Here is a 9,952-nt window from a genome sequence, read left to right as displayed (position 1 = left end):
TTGGCAAGGTGATGTCTCTAGGAAACCCTGTCTAGGGAAGGTTTTTAAAAAATATTTAATGTTTTATTATATTTTTATATATGTTGGAAGTTGCCCAGAGTGGCTAGGGCAACCCAGTCAGATGGGTGGGGTATAAATAGTAAAGTTGTTATTATGGAATGGGACATCCCTATTTTCATTGGAGAATTGTTGGAGGATACCTCATTTCTCAAAGGGGAGGCAGTGATGGGTAAAAGCTGCTTGGCTGCCAACCTGCCTGCCCTTGGTGCCTTTCCCACATCCCAAAATATCTGGGATTTTTATTTGGCACATTCTCAGATACACCCTCTCATTTAATTAAATGCACTTTGCATTTAAATCTATCTGAATTTCGTTTTACAGGTGCTCTTTTTCTTCTCTGCTGACTAATGTGGTTTATTTTATTTTATTTTGCTGGCTTTGAATACCGGTAGTGATAACTAAATTGATATTGTTAGGCTTGCAGTTTGAAATTAAGTTCTTCATTGTGAAGTTCACATTTGGTTATAATCCTGTCAATAATATTATGGAGATGAATTGTTATTGATTTGTTTTTCACTTGCTATATTATGCTCTGACTGAACTGGCAACAAGAACCTGCAATTAAAATGTTGCAGTCACTGGAGTTCCAGCCACTCTATTCCACAAAGGGGTGGGGTGGGAGTGTGCCGCACCAGGTACCATTTGGGGAAAGGGTGCCATCGCGACCCCCCCCCCAGGATGCCCAACCATGGGACGTGTTCCAGCCATGCCCACGCCTGTTCTCCGCTCTGGGGGCTGCAGCATGTTGCTCTGCCACTGGTCTGTTCCATTCTGGCTGCATTCACACAATGCATGTAAAACACATTGCTTCCCCAGCCCCAAAATCCTAGTGTTATGTACTCAGCTTGGATCCTAGAACAATAGGCAAGTAGGATCCTAGAATGCAACAACTGATTGGCTTGCAGGAAAAGACCAATCAGGCTCCAGGAGGAAGTTAATCAGCCTATTAGGCTGGTAGGATCATAGAATGCAACAACTGATTGGCCTGCAGGAAAAGACCAATCAGGCTCCAGGAGGGAAGCAGACTCAGCCAATCAGGCAGGACTCATTGTGTAAATAATGTATATAAAAGCCTGAGGTTTGGGGGGCAGTTCAATCACTGTTTTACAAGCTGCAATAAAGAGCATGAAATCACTACAGGACTCTGAGTATATTTCACCTAGGAACTTCAACTTACGCCTCACAGTGCTAGTTTCCAGCACCTTTAACAAACTACAGTTCCCAGGATTCTTGGGGGGAGGGGGAAGCCATGTGCTTTTGCTTTAAATGCATGAACCTGGGCCTCCCCTATTGGGTTTTCCTTTCCCCGCAACAGTCAGTCAGCATTCCATAGCCACTGAGCGTCCTCAGTGGTAGTAGGGTCCCCCCATCCCATTTAAACTGTTTCCCCTAATGCCTTTTTGTACTTGGATCCCCTTTTGTGCATGGCTGGTACTGTTTTGGCTATTATTATTATTAATGAAATTTGTAAAGGTAAAAGGTAAAGGACCCCTGGACGGTTAGGTCCAGACAAAGGCAACTATGGGGTTGCAGCGCTCATCTCGCTTCAGGCCGAGGGAGCTGTCCACAGACAGCTTTCCAGGTCATGTGGCCAGCATGACTAAACCACTTCTGGCACAACGGGACACCGTGACAGAAACCAGAGTGCACAGAAACACCGTTTACCTTCCTGCTGCAGCGGTACCTGTTTATCCACTTGCACTGGCATACTTTTCAAACTGCTAGGTTGGCAGGAGCTGGGACAGAGCAATGGGAGCTCACCCCATCGTGGGGATTCGATCTGCCAACCTTCTGATCGGCAAGCCCAAGAGGCTCACTGGTTTAGACACAGCACCACCCACATCTCTTAATTAAATTTGTATACCCCCTATACCCACTGGTCTCAGGGCGGTTCACAAGATATGTATACAATGGCTCTCGGAGCCTTTGGGATATTGGGAAGAGAGAGAATGACAGTAGAAAGCGAAACTGCAGAGGAAGTATTCTTCACCCCTTCACTGGCCACATTTAGAAGGATGCATAAAACGGAGTTCTTTCAGTGAACAGCCTTGAACTAAGGGTTTCTCAATGTGCCTTACCTTGCAGCGGCTTATGCTACTGCTTTAAATGGTGTGTCTGAAAACTGGCTTTTCTTTTTCTTTCAATCAGTTGTTTTCTCTCGGTCTGTTCCTTAAATAAAACATGTAAGCCGTTTTAAGTACATGTAAATGTAGAAAAGCAGGGCAGGGTGTAGACGATATAAAACAAAGAAATAAATTGTAATTATGCTTTCATATGCAGTGATTTTTGGGTAACCTTCTTGGGCACTCCAGTGTGGAAAAATGGCACCCAGATGAAGGTTATCCATTGTTGTTGTTTTATGCCATTTTCTGGTCTGAGCTCCAACCTTCGATACAAGCTCCAGGTGGCAATCAGTGAGTTCTGTTTCAAACTGAAGTCTTTCCCTTTTCTCTTCCCCTGCCCCTTTCCCTTGCTACAGAAGGGTTGGTGCAGGCCCATGCAGAAGTTGTCTGACGCCAGGGGCAGGAGTCACTTAGAATAAAGTTATAAACTCAAACAAAAAAGCAGCCAGTTGCTTCTTAGCCCCTCCAAGGCTCAGGGCTGCCCCCCACCCCTGCAAGGGCCTGGACTGATGTCAGACCCATGGTCCATCTAGCTTGGGCCTCAAATTTAGACACGTGGGTTTTTTGTGGGGTTTTTTTTACATTTAATAAGTTCTGCAACTTGTTTTTATGTGCAGCAAATCATGACACACTCCCTCAGCTTAGAAGAAGTTTGGACTTGGTATCCTGCCTTTCACTCCCCTTAAGGAGTCTCAAAGCAGCTTACAATCTCCTTTCCCTTCCTCCCCCACAACAAACACTCTGTGAGGTGAGTGGGGCTGAGAGACTTCAGAGAAGTGTTACTAGCCCAAGGTCACCCAGCAGCTGCATGTGGAGGAGTGGAGACGCAAACCCGGTTCACCAGATTACGAGTCCACTGCTCTTAACCACTACACCACACTGGCTGCAAATTTAATAATAATTATTATTATTCCTATTTGAAGCTGTGGTCTGAACTCCATTGAAGTGGTCTGCTCAAAGGTACAGAATAGTTGAGAATGTCTGAATTTGGTCCTGCACTTGATTTTCACACACCTCAGCAATGGAGAGCCAAACCAAGGGCCCGTGATTTTCAGCACTGGAGAAGCTTATTAGGCAATTTTTCTTTTTAACATTGCCCATCAAACAAGACCTTCTAAACCTCTAAACAAACATAAACTGGACCTTCTTAAACAGCTTGGACTAAGGCCTGTGATTTTCATAATAAATCACTGGTTTGGATTGTGATGGTGGCACTGAAGAAAATAACTAGTGATCTATGGATACACCCCAGAATTTTAAAGTTGTTTGTGAAATGGTGGTGTTTGAGAACCACTGTTATGTCATGAAGAGCAATGCACTCCAAGACAACTAAAAGAGAGAGCAAGCGAGAGAGAGAGATAAAAGCAATAATTTTCTACAACAGGGCCAAGCAAATTAACTTATTACCTCTTCATTCATATTAGGTTGTTTAAAGTGGCCCTTGCTAAGGCATGAATTTATATAAAAGGATTTGAATTAGTAATTTTTTGCAGTGTGTGTGGGGGGGCTGTCTAACCGTAACTGAGATGTGTTTTTTAAACTTGTGAGCCAAAAGTAATAACAAAATCCCATTAATATAAATGGAACTGCTTGCCTGACTAAAGATGAAATCATATTGCACACTTTATTTGGAAGGTCTGTGGAATTTTCCTCTGAACAAACAAACAAACAAACAGGATTTGTTGACCTGCAGTTCTTGGCATCGTTGTAAGTAGAGCAAGTCCTGTCAGTTCTCCTTTTTTCTTTTCTTTTGACAGTTAAATCCTGTTCTCCATATTTGTTCAGCATTTTAGTGAAAATTTCTCCTAATGAACCCATTTTTGCAGAGGTGGAAATTTGGGCTATCAAATCTCAGAATTTGCCTCTCACTACAATGTTCTACAGCATTGTTTTGGCGACCCTGCAGTGCAGAGCACAATGCGCCCAGTTGCTCCACCCTAAAACTGCCTCTGATTTTGTATGCAGTTTTTCCAAATATATACATTTTGCTAGTGATTTCCCCTAATATAATGTATATTTGTAAGTTATTTTCATAACATCTGCATTTATACGCAAACTTTGTTCTAATATGTGCATTTTTGCACAGATGGCTTGGCTGGGGAACTGTATTGCAAAATTCAGAAACAATCAAATTTCAAAGGGTGGCTTTGTTTTTGTTCATATATGGTTTTGGAAACTGCAAATTTTTCAGTTCACCCTTAAGTGTGAAGTGAATTGAATTTCTCCCCATCTCATTATAAGCCCCACTGATGTTAGTGGGACTTCCTTCTGAGTAAACAAGCAAACATCTGCTTTACATACCTGTGGAATAAGTCCTATTTGGGAATTCAATTTTGATTGTGTTTAAAAAAAAAACAAGGAAAGGAGAGCAGAGGTGCCCTCTCAAACTCCACTCCTTCTGATGTTTTGCCTTTGACCAGTCTTCCACAAGTTTAAGGGCAAAGTGGGAGGCTTCCTCTAATCATGTGATTTAGAGCCGTGAGTCTGCAGTGTTCTAAAATTATTTCAGGTCTTTGCGCTCAAACTCTTGTAGGGCTGAAAACTGGGTGGAGGTAATGTGCGCTTATTTACCTGCAATTAAATTGAATGTTCAAATATCCCACCTTTTTGCTTCGATGCAACACTGGTGTTAGAAGTGGTGTTCTATTGGTGGTGAAGTTTCAGAGATGCGGGTACTACCATAGGTTTGGTTTCCTTTGAAGGAAGTCACTGGAGACTGATGATCTTTTGCAATACTTGCATTTATATAAGAACATACAGGTTGAACATACATAGAGGTTCACAGCAGTAACACCCCAACAGACCTTGCTCTGCCAACAGATTTGTAGCGGGGACACCCAGCATCTTCAGAGCTCCAAAGGAATCCCCAACCCTGATCTTTCCTCATACTGACTTCAGCTGCAACAATGTCATTTTCAAATACACACACAGCCCGTCTAGGTCATAGAAACAATCTTTGGCAGTTCTACTAATTCAACCACTTTAGTAACCCCACCCTTACAGTCAAGAACCATGGGGCTGGAAGGGTTCCAAGAGGACATCTGGCCCAACTCCTTAACAATAAAATCTATTTTCTGTAAAGTCCAGTATTCAATCGCATAATTTCATTCCTCCTGTAAAAAAATACTGAATTGTCCACACAGCTGAGAATGTGCTTCTAATATATTATTTGCTAATGAAATATGTATCTAACCTGACCTTTCTCTTCTTATTTGCCAGAGGAAATAGATTATCTGTTTTGCACAGGCAGCCTTGTCACTGTGCCTCAGGGTTAGGGCTTTGTGCAGGAATCTTTGCAGAATAATTATGGGAAGTTAGTAGGGTAGAAGGAAATGTTCTCAACCATTTCTCTTGCTTCAGAGGATGCAGAGAAAATGGAAATGAGCTTCGACATTGCTGCAAGCTAGGCAGTTAAAGTATTCCAGATTTTCACAAGTCTAGTAGTCCACTTCACAGTATCCAATAGGACTATAGGGCTTTAAGATACAAGAAGGTCATCAAATCAGGTTCTTTATCCTAAGGTTGCTCCAGGAGAAATCTCTCTCTCTCCTTCTCTCATCCTGTCTGTCTGTCTGTCTGTCTGTCTGTCTGTCTGTCTATGAGTCAGTCACAAATATACACAAACAATTCACTTGCACAGTCCAAACCACTATGTGTTACTAAAATGCAGGTGAATTTTCATGATGACTTTTAAAAAAATTGCATATAGCTGCCAAAATGTGCTGTGGGTAAAACCTCAGCGCCTAGGACTTGCCGATCGCATGGTCGGCGGTTCGAATCCCCGTGGCAGGGTGCGCTCCCGTCGTTTGGTCCCAGCGCCTGCCAACCTAGCAGTTCGAAAGCACCCCCGGGTGCAAGTAGATAAATAGGGACCGCTTACCAGCGGGAAGGTAAACAGTGTTCCGTGTGCTGTGCTGGCTCGCCAGATGCAGCTTGTCACGCTGGCCACGTGACCCGGAAGTGTCTGCGGACAGCGCTGGCTCCCAGCCTCTAGAGTGAGATGAGCGCACAACCCCAGAGTCTGTCAAGACTGGCCCGTACGGGCAGGGGTACCTTTAACTTTTTATATTTGAGTTTGGGGAAATTAGAAACGGATAGAATCTGAAATTGACAGATCCAGTCATTCCTAACCACTAGTCCCATTATTCCTGCCAAGCTGACGAACACCACCATGTTGGCTACCCTGACTCATGCTACATTAGTAAAGAAACAGCGTTTTGAATGTGTTATAAACTTGCAACACCAGATGGTGCTGGAGAGTAAAAAGAAATTCTAGACGATTTTCCATAGCATTTTTCCCCTTTTTGTTTTAACAATTTAATTTCTGACTTATTTTTAGTGTTTTCCCCTGTGTGTGGATCCATCCCAGGATGCACCCTAAGTATTAGAGAAATGGGTTTGCTTTCTCTCTGCCATCCTGCACAACTTATTATTCTATTTCTGGTACACACACTGGGAAAGCTTTTACTTAAAAGGTAGAATACTTACAAATTAAAACATCTTTAAAATTGTAGTACAGTTCTCTGCCAAAGTTATTTCAAAGGATACACCAGCTGTTTTAAGGAAGTAAGTACTGTAATACCCCTTCTGGCTTGGAGAATAACACAGCTGGATATTCTCAGCTGCTTGGAGCTGCAAGCTAAGAGTCACAGCTGGTTTGAACTCATGAACTAAAACACAGCAGGTCAGGAACCGTAATGTATGGCAGCCTGACCCAGGCTGCAGATGGAAAGCAGGAGGTAATATCAGTACTTGGGGTCCAAAATTATAAAACACACCTCCTGAAAATGAAAATGCCCAACAGGTGACCTAAGGCAACGGAAGAATTCAAAATGATCACTATTCATTTTAAAGGAATCACACATTAGAAATTTATTCTAGATATTCTAGATAAGTTTAATCAATATATCAAACAAGCACCTCAAAAGATCCTAATAAATCCATTACAAATTTATTTATTTATTTGTGTTGCAGCCTTGCAATATTATCACACACTAAAGGTAAAGGTAAAGGTACCCCTGCCCGTACGGGCCAGTCTTGACAGACTCTGGGGTTGTGCGCCCATCTCACTTAAGAGGCCAGGGGCCAGCGCTGTCCGGAGACACTTCCGGGTCACGTGGCCAGCGTGACATCGCTGCTCTGGCGAGCCAGAGCCGCACACGGAAACGCCGTTTACCTTCCCGCTGGTAAGCGGTCCCTATTTATCTACTTGCACCCGGAGGTGCTTTCGAACTGCTAGGTTGGCAGGCGCTGGGACCGAGCAGCGGGAGCGCACCCCGCCGCAGGGATTCGAACCGCCGACCTTTCAATCGGCAAGTCCTAGGCGCTGAGGCTTTAACCCACAGCGCCACCTGCGTCCCCACTAGTGAAGCCCAAAACTCCTCTAGGCAAGCTCGTGGGTGGGTGTGGGTGTATTCTTAGATGTAAATCCCAGTTTATTCCATAGGATAGAGGTTTTCAGCCTTTTTGAGTCCACGGCTCGCTTGACCAACTACATTCTTTCTGCGGCACCCCTGTGGGGCTCAGAGGCCCAGTTACCTCCCCCCTTGCCTGCAGAGCTGGCAGCTTCTCACCCTTTTTCAAATAGCCTCCCTTGAGGAGCATTCCCCCAGCCTCCTCTCCCCTCTCCTTGGGAGTCCTCTGGGCAACCACTTCTGCCGCCCCTGGTCTGAGCTGAAGAGAGGTGCCTCCTCACACTGCCCCACAGGGTGCCTGGGACTTGTCTGCCCATTCCCAACAGCAAGGGGCTGGCAGACTGGCTGGCTGGGCTCCCTCACCTGCTTACTTGCTTACTCCAAGGCCAATTCAGCTCCTGGCAACCAGCACCCCCATATTCTGAAGTCGTATTTATGGAAGGTTTTGGAAAATGCATGCACTCATTATTTGTGCAAAGCCAGATGCTAGCAGCTTACCAGCCAAATATTCTTATCCCCCCACCCCCCAAATCTAGCATCTTTGGTGATTTTCAATCTATGTTCCTATACAAATCTTCAATTCTGGCTTTAGTGGCAAAACAAATTCACCTTGTGGATTTGGGACACAACCACTCTTATTTAAGACCCATAAAATTTTAACAGATTTGCTTAGTAACCATCCCTAATGGATTGCACTATTATCTGCGTAATTAATCTGAAAATTGTGAGATGTTTCTCATTTTGGCAATTTGGAGGTGGCAGCAGCGGCGACGGCGGCGGTGATGTCTTACTGCTGTTTTCATTTTAATACAATAATGTCTTTTATTTGCTCTTTCAGGGTTCAGTCCTAATGTTTTATCACCCTTCTCTCGTTCATTCTCACAACTGTCCAGGGAGGCACTCATTGAATTCCCATTCTATAGACTGGGAAACTGAAACTGATATGATACCTAATGTCTTTCTCAAGGCCATCCAAATAAAAAACCTGCCCGCTCCACCCAGCTACAGTGCTCTCCATCACCTCATTCTGCTGCATATGGAAACCAAGCAGTGTGCTAAGGACATTGTCAGGCATCTCCCAGCAGCTAACTGCTGTCCCCCTTTCCAGGTTACAGCTTGGGACAAATGTCACAGTGGCCCCCTGGGCAGCTTGGCCTCTTGCTGTAGTGGGACAAAAGATGAAAAGTCAAAGGGGAATGTTATTTAATTGTGATACGTACAGAAGCCCGAAGCAGGAGATGTACTCGGACACAGAGGTGGGAAGGGCAGTGTTGGGGGAAAAAAAGGAACTGGCTTTCAGTGTTCCTCAGTAATCAAGTGTTGGAAAGGCCTGTGTGACAGCCTCCATGGTGATCTAAAGCTACAGAGAGTTTAATGGGTTGTTGTTATGGTGCTAAGGTAAAAGGTAAAGGACCCCTGGGTGGTTAAGTCCAGTCAAAGGCGACTGTGGGGTGTGGCGCTTATCTTGCTTCAGCCCAAGGCAGCTTTCCGGGTCATGTGGCCAGCATGACTAAACTGCTTCTGGTGCAACAGAACACCATGACGGAAGGCAGAGCACACGAAACACCATTTACCTTCCCACCACAGTGGTGCCTATTTATCTACTTGTGCTGGCATGCTTTCGAACTGCTAGGTTGGCAGGAGCTGGGACACAGCAATGGGAGCTCACCCTGTCATAGGGATTCGAACTGCTGACCTTCTGATCGGCAAGCCCAAGAGGCTCAGTGGGTAATAATAATAATAATAATAATAATAATAATAATAATAATGTTTATATTTCTTCTCTCCATTTTATCCACAACCTTTGAGGCTTCCGGGACACTGCTGCTGCTGCTGCTGCTGCTGCTGCTGCTTGTGTGAGTGCTGGGAAGACCGCTCCCTCTCCTGCCAACTCCATCCGGCCTACGGGGCGGGGCCTGCACTCACTGCCACAGCATAAGAGGCCTGAGAGAGGCCTCCGGACACGGCTGCTGCTGCTGCTGCTTGTGTGAGTGCTGGGAAGACCGCTCCCTCTCCTGCCAACTCCATCCGGCCTAGAGGCCGGGGCCTGCGCTCACTGCCACAGCATAAGAGGCCTGAGAGAGGCCTCCGGGACACGGCTGCTGCTGCTGCTTGCGTGAGTGTGGGAAGACCGCTCCCTCTCCTGCCAACTCCATCCGGCCTAGGGGGCGGGGCCTGCGCTCACTGCCACAGCATAAGAGGCCTGAGAGAGGCCTCCGGGACACGGCTGCTGCTGCTGCTGCTTGTGTGAGTGCTGGGAAGACCGCTCCCTCTCCTGCCAACTCCATCCGGCCTACGGGGCGGGGCCTGCACTCACTGCCACAGCATAAGAGGCCTGAGAGAGGCCTCCGGACA

Source organism: Podarcis gaigeae (genome assembly GCF_964106915.1).
Source record: "Podarcis gaigeae genome assembly, chromosome: 1".
Lineage (NCBI taxonomy): Eukaryota > Metazoa > Chordata > Lepidosauria > Squamata > Lacertidae > Podarcis > Podarcis gaigeae.
The sequence above is the reverse complement of the archived record's forward strand: the minus strand, read 5'-3'. Positions refer to the sequence as shown.